This window comes from Gadus chalcogrammus, chromosome 21, assembly GCF_026213295.1.
Source record: "Gadus chalcogrammus isolate NIFS_2021 chromosome 21, NIFS_Gcha_1.0, whole genome shotgun sequence".
Taxonomy (NCBI): domain Eukaryota; kingdom Metazoa; phylum Chordata; class Actinopteri; order Gadiformes; family Gadidae; genus Gadus; species Gadus chalcogrammus.
In genome coordinates this window covers 10,228,299-10,236,526 of record NC_079432.1, presented here as the reverse complement: position 1 = coordinate 10,236,526, position 8,228 = coordinate 10,228,299, and positions in this window count along the sequence as shown.

The window sequence follows — 8,228 nt, the reverse complement described above, 5'->3', positions numbered from 1 at the left end:
CAATGAACATAGATCAACAATGTAGGTCGAAAAAATGTCGCACAAACTTTTGTGGGACATCTTCAATAAACAAAGCTTTCTCCAGAAATACCTTGTGGTTAATGTGTTGATTATCCCCCTGTCTCACGGAAGTGCTATTCTCGACCAATCAACGGTGTGTGTAGCTCGAATTTACCGGTGTGGGTACCAGATTGACTCGGCTGCCAGATCGACTCGGGGTCCTAGGCTTACAGATGACGTATCGACACTTGACGTATCGACACAAGACAACGGACAAAACCCGGAAGGGTTGTTTATAAACGGGGCTCAATCATGGACATAAAAAGAAGGCTCAATCCGTTTTGGTTTTGAATTCATTGAACGCAGCCCGTTCTTTCGCCCAAACAAAGCCATTGGAAACACGTCTAAAAGCACTGATGAATGCATATGTAATCCAGTTCCTGTTCGGGACTCTTATTCTGAAGGAGGAGAACGGAAGTGTCTGCGGTGGGTCGCTGTTTGTGTTGGGAGCGCTGGAAATAAAGTGGATCGCCCCGTTCAGTGGATGGAGTTACCAATTCTTCTCTTATATATTACCAAAGTATAGGCAACAAAAAAACGCTTGGTTACACATATATTTTTGTTTTCACATGTTAAAGTAATTATCCCCTACAAAACTAATCCTATATTGATGAAAGCCCCCCCCCCCTTCTAACGTTTATTAGCTCACGTTAGCCATCAAGCTAAAGCCACAAATATTATCTGATCAATCTTTGTACATTAGATTATTATTCATAGATTAGAAAACAAAAGGAGATCGTTAATACTTGGGAATAACATGGGAATGATTGAAACACGCATGCGCATTTAAGAGACAGAGTTTACAGGAAGTGCGTCATTATTGTGCATCTAGGACCACGAGTCGATCTGGTACCCACACCGGCACCCTTCAGGTGTCTCAGTTTTTTTTTTTTACATTTACATTTACATTTAGGGCATTTAGCAGACGCTTTTATCCAAAGCGACTTACAGTTGTCCCTGAAGATCGCAAATCTAACATTAGTTTGGCATTACATTAATTAATTCGCACGCCAGTTTTTATTTAATTTTATACCGTGTAAATCCATGCACCGAACCGTGACGTCCATACCGATTCAGTTCAATACGAATACATGTATCATTACACCCCTAGTGTGTACTCGGGTCATATCCATCTAGAAAGAATGGTCCATATTGAACCTCACCATGATTGAGAGCATGGTGAATCTCCACACCCAAACCAAAACTCCAGGCAGGTTGTCAAACCAACATCTAACCCAGAGTGCCCTCCATTTAAATTAATAAATGTCAGTTAAGTTACTATCTTTTGCTGAATAAGGGAACAAAATGGTGATTTAGCTCATGGCTCACTGATGAAAGCCCATGCAAATGCAATAATGTGAATTTTAAGAACTGGGTTTTGGTGGTTTCCACATGTGTAAGATAATAATTGCAAGGCAAACAATTTCTGTTCCTTCTTTCTTCATTTGTCACGTGAAGTCGTTCCCCATTTGGTACATTTTTCCATCATTGCCAGTTTTGTTTTCCATCCGTATCAACGGACATATGTTGATGATGTGTCCCCATACAGGAAATAGGTGGAATCAAGATGTTTCTTTATATTTGATTCATGTATTTGTTTATTTCCTTGTTCTCAAATTCTCAGTTGGTTGGTTTACACTTCATGAAGACCAAGCCTTACAGAAAGTGCAAAGCACACCTACTCACTGTCAGTCATTCAGTAGGACAGACAGACAGACAGACCACACGACAGACCACACGACAGGCACACACACACACACACACACACACACACACACACACACACACACACACACACACACACACACACACACACACACACACACACACACACACACACACACACACACACACACACACACAAAAACACAGTATGGGCCGATATATTTAAAGGCATAATAATAATACAGATGATAATTATCATCTCTCGTATATACCAATCCATATCCACAAGGTCATTTGACAAACGTTTATATAAGACGTTTATATATCCACAGTGTAAGACAAAACCTTAGCATTAATGCATAATGCCATTATATTTAAAACGGGACTACATACTTTAATATACATATATATGAATGAACATATCTCGTATACAGCACCCCACTTTTCCCACAAACTAATTTGACATGTGATACTATACGGATAACTACAGTGTTTCACATCAAAATAATACTCTCATTATAAAATAACTGTTTTCAAGAGGATTCATGAAAAATTTGTTAGATAAAACGCCGCCTTCTGACCCTTTAACATTTACAGACTCTAACGCTCATTCCCTCCCATCTAGGCATGCCCACACACCCGTCTTGCAAGCAACAACTCACTGCTGGCACATGTGTTCCGCATCACACAGCTGAAACACTATACAACTCTCAGGATTAAGCTCTCTCAGGATAGACCCTCTGGACAGTTGCTGAAAACACATTTAACACTTTATTCATAAATGGTGAAATACATGTGAGAGAAAGCCTTTAACGTTAATGCATAATGCCTACTATCAAAATAGTAATCGGCCTTGTATGTTTTAAAACTCGTTATAAAATAACTGTTTTTAAGAGGATTCATGGAAAATGTGTTAGATAAAACTGCCTTTTTAACGCTTTAACGTTCACAGATTCTAACGCTCATTCCTTCCCATCTAGGCATGCCCACACACCCCCCACCCACCCCCCCTCTTGACAACAACTCACAGCAGGCACTGGAGTTCCACGCCATGCGCCTAAAACAATACACCACTCTTAGGATTACCTCCCTCAGGATAGACCCTCTGGACAGCTCGACCATAAACCATAAACCAAAATCCATAAACAGTGGGACCCCCTCCGAAATGCTGCAAATGACACAGCTGAATCACTTCCACTCATTCCAGGACAACACACACTCGGAGGGAACCCCACGAAATGCTGCAAATTACACGTCTGGAACACACCCCTTATTCTAGGACCACACACACAAAGGAGCGCCCCCACCGGAGCTAATGAGTGACATACACTTGACGGAGCCGTTCCATTAAGACACAACTACATGACAACTTCGGCCCACTATCATACAATAGTGGGTTAAAATGGGTTTTTTAACACTCTGCACACACACACTGCATACACATACACATACACACACACACACACACACACACACACACTACATACACAAACAAGCATACACAGACACACACACATACACACTAACATACACATACACACACACTCATGACTACACATACCCATACACCTGACTACACACACACACACACACACACACACACACACACACACACACACACTCACTCACACACACTCACACTGTTTCCCACTCACAGAGGCCCCACAATTTCCGGTTCTAGACCGGAAACGGAAGTCCTCTCAACTCGCTCATATGGGGGGGGGGGTCTTATTTACTACTCATATGGTTTTCGTTCAGACGGATCAACAACACTGGCATTAATAGAATCAATAGAGGAAATCAAAAATGCCATAGCTAACAAACAATATGCCATCAAATTATTTATTGATTTAACAAAAGCTTTTGATACTATTAATCATGATATATTAATTCATAAACTGGAAAGGTATGGCATCTGGGGAGTGGTTTGGGGATTGCTCTTCTTTATGTTTGGAAATTGCCTGTGGTGTCCCCCAGGGGTCAGTTTGGGGGCCTAAAGTATTTATTCCATATATCAATGATACATGTTAAAGGGGACATATTATGAAAACAACACTTTTCCTGGGATTTGGCGTGCTGTTTTGGGTCTTTGGTGCTCCCACACGCATGCAAACTTTGAAAATAGTCTGTACATGATTTTTTGAGTGAGATATGCATCTCTGAAAGTACCCCGCCTACAGTTACCAAACGAGCAAGTCAGTTTCGGCGCCCTCTCCTACGTAGGAAGGGGGCACGGTTGAATATTACCCCCCACTTCCCCACTCCCCTCCAATCAGAGCATAGCTAAGATTTTGTGGACCAGCGGACGAGCAGCTCCGGTGGGGGGAACTCTGCGGCAGCTCAGCTCCGGGAGTACAATCCCTTCCTCTGCCGGACTGCCGCCAGAGCTTCCTGCAGTCCGGAGGAGGAGACATGGAGGAGAAAGGGATTGTACTCCCGGAACTGAGCCGCCGGACTGCCGCCGAGCTACCCCCGCCGGACTTTACAGCTCCCAGAGGACACCCGCCGGAGCAGCTGGAAAGCTTCGGCGGCAGTTCAGCTCCCGGAGTACACCGCCGGAGCTGCCCTTCGGCGGCAGCCAGATGGCTTCGACAGCGGCCGGACTGCCGCCGATGCTTCGGTTGTCCGGCAGCTCCGCTCCCGGAGTACAATCCCTTTCGCCTCCATGTCGCGGTTCATGACATCAGAGAGTCAAGGCCAAAGTTCCTTTCCCCCAATTCTTCTCAACCATGCCTGAGATATCCCCCACTGCGAGTCTTTACTTGTTGTGAAAGTGCCAGAGACGTTATTTATGATTCATAATATCATCCGAGGCGCACATAGCTTTTGGCCTTGATATTAGATATAATGTTATATAAATACTCGATATAATATTATTGTATTATATCATATTACATAGATATAGAGCTCCAGGAGTGCTCAAACCTCAACAATCCCTTCTCCTCCATGCTGTGGTTCAGTCTGACAGCTCATTGGAAAATAGTCAGCAGCTCATTTGCATTAAAGCTACAGACACCAGAAACAGCGCATTCTGAAGGGCCTCAAACGGAGGGGAATAGCGGTATGCAAGTTTTCTTTCCTAAAAGCTATTTCCAGCCAACAGCTTCAAAAACATGTTTTCTGGAACTCTAATACTATGTTAACTTGTTGTGAAAACGCCATAATATGTCTCCTTTAAGTGTCTAAGATACTGAAATAAGTCCTTTTCGCTGATGATACGAATATTTTTTGCTCAGGTAGGCCTAATGATTTAAAGCAACTGCAGGATGACATTATGAAGGAAATTATTAAATTAAAAATATGGTTTGATGATAATAAATTATCCTTAAACTTGTCCAAGACAAAATTAATGCTCTTTGGAAATTATAAAAAGGTTACAGGGGTACGTATCTCGTCAGTAGTTCACCTGTCAACGCCATCTTGTTTTTAAGACTTGATAAGTAAATTGACGAACACTTGGATTGTTATAATCTAAGAGTCTAAGTGTTAACAGAGTAAAGGCGCACTGATGTCCCTCTTCAGTTCAGTGAAATGGTACTGAACGTACCACCAGAACACACCACCCTGCGTCCTTCTGTTAGGAGGAGCCTAGTAAAAGTCTCCTTGGTGGATTGTAGCAGCTAACCTAGGTGGCATGTAGCAATGATGATGATGATGATAGATAATGATAGTTATTCAACTCAAAAAGTAAAAAGTCTGCTAACCACTACGTAACTTAATGTTCTCTCTCACAGATATACTTCAAAACAAAAATAAAAGTAACAAATTCATTCTCTCCTCAGAGTATCGGGGAAAAGGGTTGAAACATATTTCAGACCAGGAGAAAGTTTCTCTCTATCATGTGATGGGGCTTGTAATATTCAGATCACGCCAGTAGACTGAATAAGTGTTAATGTTTCACATAAGCTTGCACGTACTGCTTACATCATTACGTTACTATAAGCGCCAACCGGATGTGATGTTTTGTGCGCAAGTTCGGCATGTTCCCCAGCAATAAAGCAACACAATGCGAAGCTCCGCATGATGATTTATATCACGGGGCTGTTCCAATATTACCTGCTGTTCAGTAAGAAAGGAAACATAGAAGACTACATGTTACGGAGACGTGTTCTCTGGGGGTTAAGAGGTGAGAAAGGAAGATGAAGGTGTTTACACCTACAGACTGGCCCGTCATCATTTCTATCTTGTGGGCTTATGTTTCAAAATTGTGTCTCGATGTTTCCATGTAGCTCTGAGGTCTTGGGTCATGTGAATCATCAAGTTATGCGTTGTAACTACAACCACAGTCAGCGCTATGAAACCATCACACTCCTTATCTGTTTCACAGATGTATTACCTATTAGACATATATTACTTCATCGTTAAGAAGCTCTAGTTATTATAGTTCAATTAGAATCAAAAGTGAGTAAATAGTGACTCTGAGTAAAGTGTGACACTGCTGGAACATGAGCCTGGGTGTTTATTTCATCCTCATGACACAAAATATAATATTTTATATGTGTGTTTGTGTTCGTGGTAGTGTTCATAGTGGCCATATGAATGTGTGTTCATAATAGTATAAAAGTATTTTTAGGAGTCTTTTAGGCACACAAATGTATACTTCTAATGCCGTGACAGAGAGGGTTGGTTCCATGGTGCAGCCTGGAACCACGGACCACAGCAGCGCCTCTACAGACGGCTGTGTTGAGAGGCCGGATCTGCTGCATCATTTCTAAACACCACATAGCTTCAACCATATTACTGTTTAGTCATACTAGCAGCTGCCTTTATCCAAAGTGAGGAGGAGTGAATTCAGATACATTATTAAGGAGCAGGTAGGGATATACGCTTCTTGCAGTTTGACATAGGGGGTCAAACCCAGACCCTTTTGCCCAGAACCTAGTCATTAGGACTCCATAATCACAGACTATCTTGTATTCTAGCGTCCTATTAGTTATCTATAGAAATTGTTATTTTCATATTTTCCCTAAGATTTCTTAAAGTAGGTTTCCATCGAATCTGAAACGGTAAATGGATGGTAAATGGGTGGGTGTTCATTTCCTCCTCAGGACACAAAATATAAAATTGTAATGGAAATATTTGGTGCTTTCCTAACCTACTGCTGCTCAAGGGGACAATAATTAGTGGACCACATTCAGCCATTCACACATTCATGTCAACCATCAAGGGAACAGCCAGCTTGTGGTGGAGCAGTTAGGGTTGGGTCAGGGGTCCTGCTCAGGGAGACCTCATCACTGAGCCTGGAGGAGCAGGGGCTCCAACCAGCAACCTTCCAGTCTCCATAGGACCTGCTCCACCTGCTGAGCTGCTGCCGCCCTCGAATGAAACTCTTAACCTAAACTCTTCCTGTGTTGCAACTGAGCTGCTACAGAACCACCATCCCAGGGGTTAGAGTTGGGAGTCAAGGCTGGGTACAGCGTTACCCCTGATGGGCAAAATGACCAAAGGTCGTCAGATTAGGATGTGATGAAGCAAAGCCAGCAGCAGCAAACAGCAGTAGAAATTATGAATCTATAAAAATATAGAAAACTGTTATTGTTGTCAACGATCAATATTTACCTTCAGGTCTAGACGCATCTTTTTTTTATCAATAATTGATGAATGCTTTTTGTCAAGTAAATCACAATTAATTACCGGTAATAAATAATTTCAAATGTTTATTAAAGTTAAACATAAATTAAACAAATTTCCCGTCTGGTATCATGAAGTAGTTTACTACCAAATATCTTATGAAAAGGCTAGCATTTAGACAGCCTTTAGAGGGCGCCACAGACTAAACTGATGGGTACTGTGTAAAAGTAGGCCTAGAACTGTTCTTAATAAACATCCATGGCTACAGTGAGACCTTATCAAAAGGACTGCATAATGTTATGTTATGTTATGTTATGCTACGTCTACCGTGTGTAAATGTATGTAAAGCGAGATTTGAATCTGAGGTTTTACCTCATGCTTCATTCTTTTGTTGAGCTGCTTCTACATGACACCATCTTCTGTTTTGGCATTATGTAGTCTTTTGGAATTATAGAAAGTGTTACTTGGTGAGAATTATATTAAAGATATCTGTAAGAAAATGCCTGGGTTAAATTTGATTTGAGTGCCTCCACATATAACACTTCCAAATACGTCAAATAGATGGATGGACACTTATTTCATTGTTGGTTGAAAATTATTAATCAATATCCAGTATCCTGCTCACACAGGATAACCCGAAAAAAACACAGAACCCTTCATGGATACCTAACTTCTCTCTTTTTGCTTGTTAACCCATTGTGCTCTCCTATTACTATTCTCCGATTCTTTTTCCCAATTCATCACAAACAGTATATCAAATCACATGACAAGGGCGGGGCTAGCCGTTACGCCAATCATTACCCAAATACAAAAAGGTGTACCCACTGATTCCTATTGGGTTACCGTTATTCAATAAAGCCAATCACAAACCGCCTACACACGCTCTAGGTTGAACAATTGTCGAGATGTGATACCTGGACAGAGTGGGCCCC